We start from the raw sequence: 11,304 nt of genomic DNA, 5'->3' as shown, positions 1-11,304 counted from the left end.
CCCAAGCACGACTCAACCTCAATAAGACATCCCCCAGGCATATCGTAATTAACTTCACTAAAGTTAACACAAAGGAGAAAATTCTCAGAGCTGTCAGACGAAAGAAAGCCATTATGTACAAAGGGAAGAATATTAGAATGACTGCAGATCTCTCTGCTGAAACTTTTCAAGCCAGAAGAGGGTGGTCATCAACTTTTAATCTCCTAAAGCAAAACAAATTCAACCCCTCATCTTGTATCCACCTAAACTGAGTTTCATTTATGATGGAGAAAATAAATACTTTAATAACATTCAGATGTTGAAGAAATTTGCCATAACCAAACCAGCTCTTCAGGATATTCTCAGACCTATCCTTCACAATGACCAACCCAATCCTATACCACATAAGGAAACTCATTCAGAAATTTCGGATCAAACTCCAATTTCCACACTGGCGAAAGGACTAAAAATGCTCCATGGACTTCTGAAAAACTCGATACCCAAAACTTCACCAGACTTATCAATATTCTCCATTAATGTGAATGGCTTAAACTGTCCTCTAAAGAGGCATAGGTTATCTGACTGGATACAAAAACTCAGGCCAGATATTTGTTGCATACAAGAGTCACATCTTAACTTCAAAGACAAATACAGACTCAGGGTGAAAGGATGGTCATCCATATTTCAGGCCAAGGGTAATCAGAAAAAAGCAGGTGTTGCAATTTTATTTGCAGATACAATAGGCTTTAAACCAACAAAAGTAAGGAAGGACAAGAATGGTCACTTCATATTTGGTAAGGGTAATACTCAATATGATGAGATCTCAATTACTAATATCTATGCACCCAACCAGAATGCACCTCCATTTATAAGAGAAACTCTAACAGATATGAGCAACTTGATTTCCTCTACCTCCATAATAGTCATGGATTTCAACACTTCTTTGGCAGTGTTGGATTGATCCTCCAACAAGAAATCTTAAATTTAAACCTAACCATCCAACATTTGGATTTAACAGACATCTACAGAACATTTCATCACAACAAAACTGAATACACATACTTCACATCAGCCCATGGAACTTACTCCAAAATTGATCAAATCTTAGGTCAAAAGACTAATCTCAGAAATTTTAAAGGAATAGAAATTATTCCATGCATCTGCACGGACCACCAAGGAATAAAACGTGAGCTGAGTAACAACAGGAATCTGCATACTCATACAAAAACATGCAAGTTAAATAACCTTATACTGAATGATAGCTAGGTCAGAGATAAGATTAAGAAAGAAATCGCAAACTTTTTGGAACAAAACAACAATGAAGACACGAACTATAAGAACCTTTGGGACATCACAAAGGCAGTTCTAAGAGGGAAAATTATAGCACTTCAAGCCTTCCTCAAGAAACGGAAAGAGAGGAAGTTAACAACTTAATGGGACTTCTCAAGCAAATAGAAAAGGAAGAACATTCCAACCGCAAACCCAGTAGAAGAAAAGAAATAATCAAAATTAGACCAGAATTAAATGAAATTGAAAACAAAAGAATAATACAACAGATCAATAAATCAAAAGGCTGGTTTTTTGAAAAGGTCAATAAAATAGATAAACCTTTGGCCAACCTAATCAGGAAAAAAATAATAAAATCTCTAATCTCATCAATAAGAAATAACAAAGATGAAATAACAACAGACTCTTCAGAAATCCAAAAAATCCTTATTGAATATTACAAGAAACTGTATTCTCAGAAATATGAAAATCTGAAGGAAATTGACCGATACTTGGAAGCACGTCACCTTCGAAGACTTAGCCAGAATCAAGTGGAAATGTTGAACAGGCCTTATCAAGTTTGGAAATAGCATCAACCACACAAAATCTCCCTAAAAAGAAAAGCCCAGGACCAGATGGTTTCATGTCATAATTCTACCAAACTTTTAAAGAGGAATTAGTACCTATATTACTCAACCTGTTCCAAAAGGTAGAAAAAAAAGGACGACTACCTAACGCGTTCTATGAAGCAAACATCACCCTGATCCCCAAACCAGGAAAAGACCCAACAAGAAAAGAAAATTATAGGCCAATATCACTAATGAATATACATGCAAAAATATTCAACAAGATCCTAACAAACAGAATCCAGCAACACATCAAACAAATTATACATCATGACCAAGTCAGTTTTATTCCAGGATCTCAAGGCTGGTTCAATATACATAAATCTATAAATGTAATCCAGCACATACACAAATTAAAAAACAAAGACCATATGATTCTCTCAATCAATGCAGAAAAAGCTTCTGATAATATCCAGCATGCCTTCCTGATCAGAACACTTAAGAAAATTGTTATAGAAGGGACATTTCTTAAACTGATAGAGACCATCTACAGCAAACCCACAGCCAATATCATATTGAATGGAGTTAAATTGGAATCATTTCCACTCAGATCAGGAACCAGACAAGGCTGCCCATTGTCTCCATTGCTTTTTAACATTGTAATGGAAGTTTTAGCCACCACAATTAGGGAAGAAAAGGCGATCAAGGGTATCCATATAGGGTCAGAAGAGATCAAACTTTCGCTCTTCACAGATGATATGATACTGTACCATGAAAACACTAGGACTCTACTACAAAACTCTTAGAAGTGATCAAGGAATACAGCAGCGTCTCAGGTTACAAAATCAATATTCATAAATCGGTAGCCTTTATATATACCAACAATAGTCAAGTTGAAAAAATAGTTAAGGACTCTATCCCATTCAAAGTAGTGACAAAGAAGATGAAATATTTGGGAATTTATCTAACAAAGGATGTGAAAGATGTCTATAAAGAGAACTATGAAACTCTAAGAAAAGAAATAGCTGAAAATACTAACAAGTGGAAAAACATACCATGCTCATGGCTGGGAAGAATCAATATTGTTAAAATGTCCATACTACCCAAAGCAATATATAATTTCAGTGCAATCCCTATTAAAGCTCCACTGTCATACTTTAAAGATCTTGAAGAAACAATATTTTGTTTCATATGGAATCAGAAAAGACCTCAAATAGCTAAGACAGTACTCAGAAATAAAAACGAAGCAGGAGGAATTACACTACCAGACCTCAGACTATACTACAAATAGATAGTGATCAAAACAGCATGGTATTGGCACAAAAACAGAGAAGTAGATGTCTGGAACAGGATAGAGAACCAAGAGATGAATCCAGCTACTTACTGTTATTTAATCTTTGGGAAGCCAATTAAAAACATTCAGTGGGGAAAAGATTCCCTATTTAACAAATGGTGCCGGGTGAACTGGCTGGCAACCTGTAGAAGACTTAATCTGGACCCACACCTTTTTTCCTTTTTTTTTTTTTATTGTTAGGGATTCATTGAGGGTACAATAAGCCAGTTACACTGATTGCAATTGTTAGGTAAAGTCCCTCTTGCAATCATGTCTTGCCCCCATAAAGTGTGACACACACTAAGGCCCCACCCCCCCTTCCAACCCTCTTTCTGCTTCCCCCCCATAACCTTAATTATCATTAATTGTCCTCATATCAAGATTGAGTACATAGGATTCATGCTTCTCCATTCTTATGATGCTTTACTAAGAATAATGTCTTCTACGTCCATCCAGGTTAATACGAAGGATGTAAAGTCTCCATTTTGTTTAATGGCTGAATAGTATTCCATGGTATACATATACCACAGCTTGTTAATCCATTCCTGGGTTGGTGGGCATTTAGGCTGTTTCCACATTTTGGCGATTGTAAATTGAGCTGCAATATACAGTCTAGTACAAGTGTCCTTATGATAAAAGGATTTTTTTCCTTCTGGGTAGATGCCCAGTAATGGGATTGCAGGATCGAATGGGAGGTCTAGGTTGAGTGCTTTGAGGTTTCTCCATACTTCCTTCCAGAAAGGTTGTACTACTTGCAGTCCCACCAGCAGTGTAAAAGTGTTCCCTTCTCTCCACATCCCCGCCAGCATCTGCAGTTTTGAGATTTTGTGATGTGGGCCATTCTCACTGGGGTTACATGATATCTCAGGGATGTTTTGATTTGCATTTCTCTAATATATAGAGATGATGAACATTTTTTCATGTGTTTGTTAGCCATTCGTCTGTCGTCTTTAGAGAAAGTTCTATTCATGTCTCTTGCCCATTGATATACGGGATTATTGGCTTTTTTCATGTGGATTAATTTGAGTTCTCTATAGATCCTGGTTATCAAGCTTTTGTCTGATTGAAAATATGCAAATATCCTTTCCCATTGTGTGGGTTGTCTCTTTGCTTTGGTTATTGTCTCCTTAGCTGTACAGAAGCTTTTCAGTTTAATTAAGTCCCATTTGTTTACTTTTGTTGTTGTTGCAATTGCCGTGGCAGTCTTCTTCATGAAGTCTTCCCCCAGGCCAATATCTTCCAGTGTTTTTCCTATGCTTTTTTGAGGATTTTTATTGTTTCATGCCTTAAATTTAAGTCCTTTATCCATCATGAGTCAATTTTTGTGAGTGGAGAAAGGTGTGGGTCCAGTTTCAGTCTTTTACATGTAGACATCCAGTTCTCCCAACACCATTTATTGAATAGGGAGTCTTTCCCCCAAGGTAAGTTCTTGTTTGGTTTATCGAAGATTAGGTGGTTGTAAGATGTTAGTTTCATTTCTTGGTGTTCAATTCGATTCCAAGTGTCTATGTCTCTGTTTTTGTGCCAGTACCATGCTGTCTTGAGCACTAGGGCTTTGTAGTACAGACTAAACTCTGGTATGCTGATGCCCCCAGCTTTATTTTTGTTACTAAGAACTGCCTTAGCTATACGGGGTTTTTTCCGGTTCCATACAAAACGCAGAATCATTTTTTCCAAATCTTGAAAGTACGATGTAGGTACTTTGATAGGAATGGCATTGAATAGGTAGATTGCTTTGGGAAGTATAGACATTTTAACAATGTTGATTCTTCCAATCCATGAACATGGTATGTTCTTCCATTTGTTAATATCCTCTGCTATTTCCTTTCTGAGGATTTCATAGTTTTCTTTATAGAGGTCCTTCACCTCCTTCGTTAGGTATATTCCTAGGTATTTCATTTTCATTGAAACTATGGTGAAGGGAGTTGTGTCCTTAATTAGCTTCTCATCTTGACTGTTATTGGTGTATACAAAGGCTACTGACTTGTGGACATTGATTTTATATCCTGAAACATTACTGTATTTTTTGATGATTTCTAGGAGTCTTGTGGTTGAGTCTTTGGGGTTCTCTAAGTATTAGATCATGTCATCAGCAAAGAGGGAGAGTTTGACCTCCTCTGCTCCCATTTGGATTCCCTTTATTTCCTTGTCTTGCCTAATTGTATTGGCTAGAACTTCCAGCACTACGTTGAATAGTAAAGGTGACAGAGGACAACCTTGTCTGGTTCCAGTTCTAAGAGGAAAAGCTTTCAGTTTTACTCCATTCAGTAAAATATTGGCTGTGGGTTTGTCATAGATAGCTTCAATCAGTTTTAGAAATGTGCCACCTATGCCTATACTCTTCAGTGTTCTAATTAGAAAAGGATTCTGGATTTTATCAAATGCTTTTTCTGCATCTATTGAGAGGATCATGTGATCTTTATTTTTGCCTCTGTTAATATGGTGGATAACGTTTATAGACTTGCGTATGTTAAACCAGCCTTGCATCCCTGGGATGAAGCCTACTTGATCATGATGAATGACTTTTTTGATGATAAGCTGTAATCTATTGGCTAGGATTTTGTTGAGAATTTTTGCATCTATATTCATGAGTGAGATTGGTCTGAAATTCTCCTTTTTGTTAGGGTCTTTTCCTGGTTTTGGTATCAGGGTGATGTTTGCTTCATAGAATGTGTTGGGGAAGATTCCTTCTTCCTCAGTTTTTTGGAATAATTTCTGCAGTACAGGAATAAGCTCTTCCATGAAGGTTTGATAGAATTCTGGAGTGAAGCCATCTGGACCAGGGCATTTTTTAGTTCGAAGCTTTTTTATTGTTTCTTTGATCTCAGTGCTTGAAATTGGTCTGTTCAGGAGCTCTATTTCTTCCTGGGTAAGTCTAGGGAGAGGGTGTGATTCCAAATATTGATCCATATCCTTCACATTGTCAAATTTCTGGGCATAGAGTTTCTGGTAGTATTCAGAGATGATCTCTTGTATCTCTGCGGGATCAGTTGTTATTTTCCCTTTATTGTTTCTGATTGAGGTTACTAGAGATTTTACTTTTCTATTTCTAGTTAGTCTGGCCAATGGTTTATCTATTTTATATATTTTTTCAAAAAAACAACTCCTTGTTTCATTAATTTTCTGAACGATTCTTTTGTTTTCAATTTCATTGATCTCTGATTTGATTTTGGATATTTCTTTTCTTCTACTGAGTTTAGGCTTAGATTGTTCTTTTTCCAATTCCATAAGATCTCTTGTGAGATCGTTGATGTGCTCTCTTTCTGTTTTTCGAATGTAGGCATCTAAAGCGATGAATTTTCCTCTCAAAACTGCTTTTGCAGTATCCCACAGGTTTTGGTAGCTTGTGTCTTCATTGTTGTTATGCTCAAGGAAGTTAATGATTTCCTGTTTGATTTCTTCCTGCACCCATCTGTTATTCAACAGAAGATTGTTTAATTTCTATGCCTTTGGGTGGGGTCGAGCATTTTTGTTAGAGTTGAGTTCCACCTTTAGTGCCTTATGGTCTGAGAAGATACAAGGTAAAATTTCAATTCTTTTGATTCTGTTGACATTTGTTTTGTGTCCAGGATATGATCAATTTTGGAGAATGTTCCATGGGGTGATGAGAAGAATGTATATTTTTGTCTTTGGGGTGGAGTGTTCTATATGCGTCTATCAAGCATAGTTGGTCTAAGGTCTCATTTAAATCTCTTATATCTTTGTTTAATTTCTGTTTAGAGGATCTGTCCAGCTCTGTAAGAGGTGTGTTAAAGTCCCCTGTTATTATGGTATTATCAGATATCATATTGCTCAGACTGAGTAAGGTCTGCTTCAAGAATCTGGGAGCATTTAAATTGGGTGCATAAATATTTAGAATTGAAATGTCTTCTTGTTGTATTTTTCCCTTGACCAATATAAAGTGACCATCTTTGTCTTTTTTGACTTTAGTTGCTTTAAATCCACATGTATCTGAAAATAAGATTGCAACTCCTCTTTTCTTCTGAATTCCATTTGCCTGAAAAATTGTCTTCCAACCCTTGACTCGGAGCTTTAATTTGTCTTTTGAAGCCAGGTGTGTTTCTTGCAGACGGCAAATGGATGGCTTGTGTTTTTTAATCCAGTCAGCCAAACTATGTCTCTTCAGTGGGGAATTCAAGCAATTAACATTTATGGAGATAATTGATAAGTGTGGTATTATTCTATTCGTCTTATTTGGTGAGAGTCCATTGCTTAGTTTTATCCTTTGCATCAGTGTGAAGGTTAGGTTCTGTCCTTTGATTTCTGAGTTCTTACTTTGCTGCTGATCCATTGTGGTGGTCAGTGTGCAGAACAGGTTGAACTATTTTCTGTAGAGCTGGTCTTGTTGTGGCGAATTTCCTCAATGTTTGTATATCCGTAAATGATTTGATTTCTCCGTCAATTTTGAAGCTTAGCTTAGCAGGGTACAGAATTCTGGGCTGGAAATTGTTCTGTTTAAGTAGATTAAAGGTAGATGACCATTGTCTTCTTGCTTGGAAAGTTTCATTAGAGAATCTGCAGTCACTCTGATGGATTTGCCCCTGTAGGTCAACTGGCGCTTACTCCTGGCAGCTTGCAGAATCTTTTCTTTTGTCTTGACTTTGGACAGGTTCATCACAATGTGTCTTGGAGAAGCTCGGTTAGAGTTGAGGCGACCTGGGGTCCGATAGCCCTCTGAAAGCAGTGTGTCAGTATCTTTGGTGATGTTTGGGAAATTTTCATTTATAATATTCTCTAGTATGCCTTCCATTCCTCTGGGGCATTCTTCTTCCCCTTCTGGAATTCCTATAACTCGTATGTTGGAACGCTTCATAAAGTCCCATAATTCTGACAGTGAACGTTCTGCTTTCTCTCTCTTCTTTTCTGCCTCTTTTACTATCTGAGTTATCTCAAAAACTTTGTCTTCTACCTCTGAAATTCTTTCTTCTGCATGGTCTAACCTGTTGCTGATACTTTCCATTGCATCTTTAAGTTCCCTGATTGACTGTTTCATTTCCTTCAGCTCTGCTATATCCTTTTTATATTCTTCATATGTTTCATCTCTGATTTGATTCTGTTTTTGGATTTCCTTTTGGTTATTTTCCACTTTATTAGCAGTTTCCTTCATTGTGTCCATAATTTCTTTCATTGTTTTCAACATGTGTATTCTAAATTCCCTTTCTGTCATTCCTAACATTTCTGTATAAGTGGAATCCTCTGCAGTAGCTACCTCATGGTCCCTTGGCGGGGTTGTTCTGGACTGGTTCTTCATGTTGCCTGGAGTTTTCTGCTGATTCTTCCTCATGAGTGATTTCTTTTATCTGTTTCCTTGCCCTAATTTTCCTTTCACTTCCTCTTGCTCTTTAAGTTCTTGTGCCTGTGGGAGTTGTGGGCGGGTTTAGACGGATTGAACACACGCGACCACTTGCCGGTTTTCCACTGTTTTAGTCCTCCTCTTGGCGTCCAGAAGTCTCTCGCTGACTCCCTGTATCCTCATAGGAGTGATGATAGGCAGTTCCCACCAGCCATAGATGCCTGGAATCTTATCTCCCCAGACTTACGGTGCCCAGATGCAAGGAAGCTGTTACTCGGCTGCAATCTTGCTCCGCCTCCCCCCCCCACACCTTTTTTCATTAACTGAGATAGACTCTCACTGGATAAAAGATTTAAACTTAGGACATGAAACTATAAAAATACTAGAGGAGAGTGCAGGGAAAACCCTTGAAGAAATTGGTCTGGGCGAGTATTTTATGAGGAGGACCCCCCGGGTAATTGAAGCAACTTCAAAAATACACTACTGGGACTTGATCAAACTAAAAGGCTTCTGCACAACCAAGAACACAGTAAGTAAAGGAAGAAAACAGCCCTCAGAATGGGAGAATATATTTGCACGTTATGACTCCGACAAAGGTTTAATAACCGGAATCCACAGAGAACTCAAACGCATTAGCAAGAATAGAACAAGGGATCTGAAAGAAACTTCTCTGAAGAAGACAGGTACGGGGCCTTCAGACATATGAAAAATGCTCATTATCTTTAATCATCAGAGAAGTGCAAATCAAAACTACTTTGAGATACCATCTAACTCCAGTGAGACTAGCCTATATCACAAAATCCCAAGACCAGAGTTGTTCGCGTGGATGTGGAGAAAAGGGAACACTTTTGCACTGCTGGTGGGAATGCAAATTAATACATTCCTTTTGGAAAGAGATATGAAGAACACTTAGAGATCTAAAAATAGATCTGCCATTCAATCCTCTCATCCCTCTACTGGTTATATACCCAGAAGACCAAAAATCACATCATAACAAAGATGTTTGTACCAGAATGTTTATTGTAGCCCAATTCATAATTGTTAAGTCATGGAAGAAGCCCAAGTGCCCATCGATCCATGAATGGATTAATAAATTGTTGTATATGTACACCATGGAATATTATGCAGCCTTAAAGGAAGATAGAGACTTTACCTCTTTCATGTTTACGTGTTTGGTGCTGGAACATATTCTTCTTATTAAAGTATCTCTAGAATGGAAGAAACAGTACCCGATGTACTCAGCCCTACTATGAAACTAATTTAGGGTTTTCACATGAAAGCTATAACCCAGTTACAACCTAAGAATAGGAGGAAGGGGGAAAGGGAGGGGAGGTATGGAGGAGGTGGGTAGAGGGAAGGGGATTGTTGGGATTACACCAGCGGTGCATCTTACAATGGTATATGTGAAACTTGGTAAATGGTCTGTGAAGCTAGTGAATGATGCCCCATGATTATATCAATGTACACAGCTATGATTTAAAAAAAAAAATAAACCTAAAAAAAAAAAGGAGCTCTAACCAAGGTTGACTACGCTTTGCAAAGATAACAACTCACTTCTATTGGCCCTGCTTTTCCTATCTATCTACTACTTTTTTTTCTACTTCTCATACACCTACTGCTTTGTTATGGCAACCTCTTGGTCCTTTGGAATGGGTGCATTTGAGCACAACACCAAAACGAGTTTTAACGCCATATTATGGAATCGTGGCTGCCCTTATTCTAAAGAAACAGTGCTGCCTCTGGCATCTTATAGAAAATGATCCCAATTTCATTCTGATTGATTGCTGCGCTCTTAAACTTCAACTTAACAAATTGAAAAAGGGGGATATCCCCAATACACCACACAATCTTCTCTTTCATGCTTTATTTGCTTAAAAATTTTTAAACACTGATATCCAGAGGCACAATGCAGCAGGGTGATTTTGGAATGCACTTAATTCTAAAGATCCTGAGGTTCTATGGAAGGGCCCTCCGACTGGTATTTGGCAAGGGCCTGACCCTGTTTTTCTTTCTTTCTTTCTTTCTTTCTTTCTTTCTTTCTTTCTTTCTTTCTTTCTTTCTTTCTTTCTTTCTTTCTTTCTTTCTTTTTTTGAGACAGAATCTCATTTTATCTCCCTTGGTAGAGTGCTATGGCATCATAGCTCACAGCAACCTCCAACTCCTGGGCTTAGGCAATTCTCTTGCCTCAGCCTCCCAAGTAGCTGAGACTACAGGCACCCACCACAATGCTCAGCTATTTTTTTGTTGTAGTTTGGCTTGGACCGGGTGGAACCCACCACCCTCGTTATATGGGGCCGGCATCCTACCCACTGAGCCACAGGCGCCTCCCACCTGAGCCTGTTCTAATATGGGGGAGAGGATATGTTTATTTTTTTCCTAGAACAGCTGAAAGCCACCATTGTCTGCCTGAATCGTTGGTCAGACATGGACGCAGAATACCTTCCTGTGCCACCAAAGAAGCTAAAATTGACAACCCAAGTGATATGCTGCCAAGCCAAGACATTGCAGAGGACAAAGCCCCTGACATGGGGACAACTGAAGAAGCTGACCCATGAAGGAACTGATCTTGTTCAACGTTGTGGCAAGCCACTCACCCCTGAAAATGTTTTCACAGCTATGATAGCTATTGTTTCTAGTTATTCTTCTTCAGAATCAAAGACAAGCAACTCCTCCAATTAAAATCATTTATTCACTAATTGGTACTAAGAAATAAAAATGGAGGAAACGTAGAGTGCGGATTGTGAGGCTGCAAGATCCCCACAGCCTGGGAGGTGCATTCAAGGAACAACCCCCAACTGCTTCTCCCTTTCTAAATCAAGAATAATCCTTTCTTTTTCCCTTTGTCAGAAGTCACATAGCTTCTGTAT

This window comes from Nycticebus coucang, chromosome X (genome assembly GCF_027406575.1).
Source record: "Nycticebus coucang isolate mNycCou1 chromosome X, mNycCou1.pri, whole genome shotgun sequence".
NCBI classification, from domain to species: domain Eukaryota; kingdom Metazoa; phylum Chordata; class Mammalia; order Primates; family Lorisidae; genus Nycticebus; species Nycticebus coucang.
Note: the sequence above shows the minus strand (reverse complement) of the source record.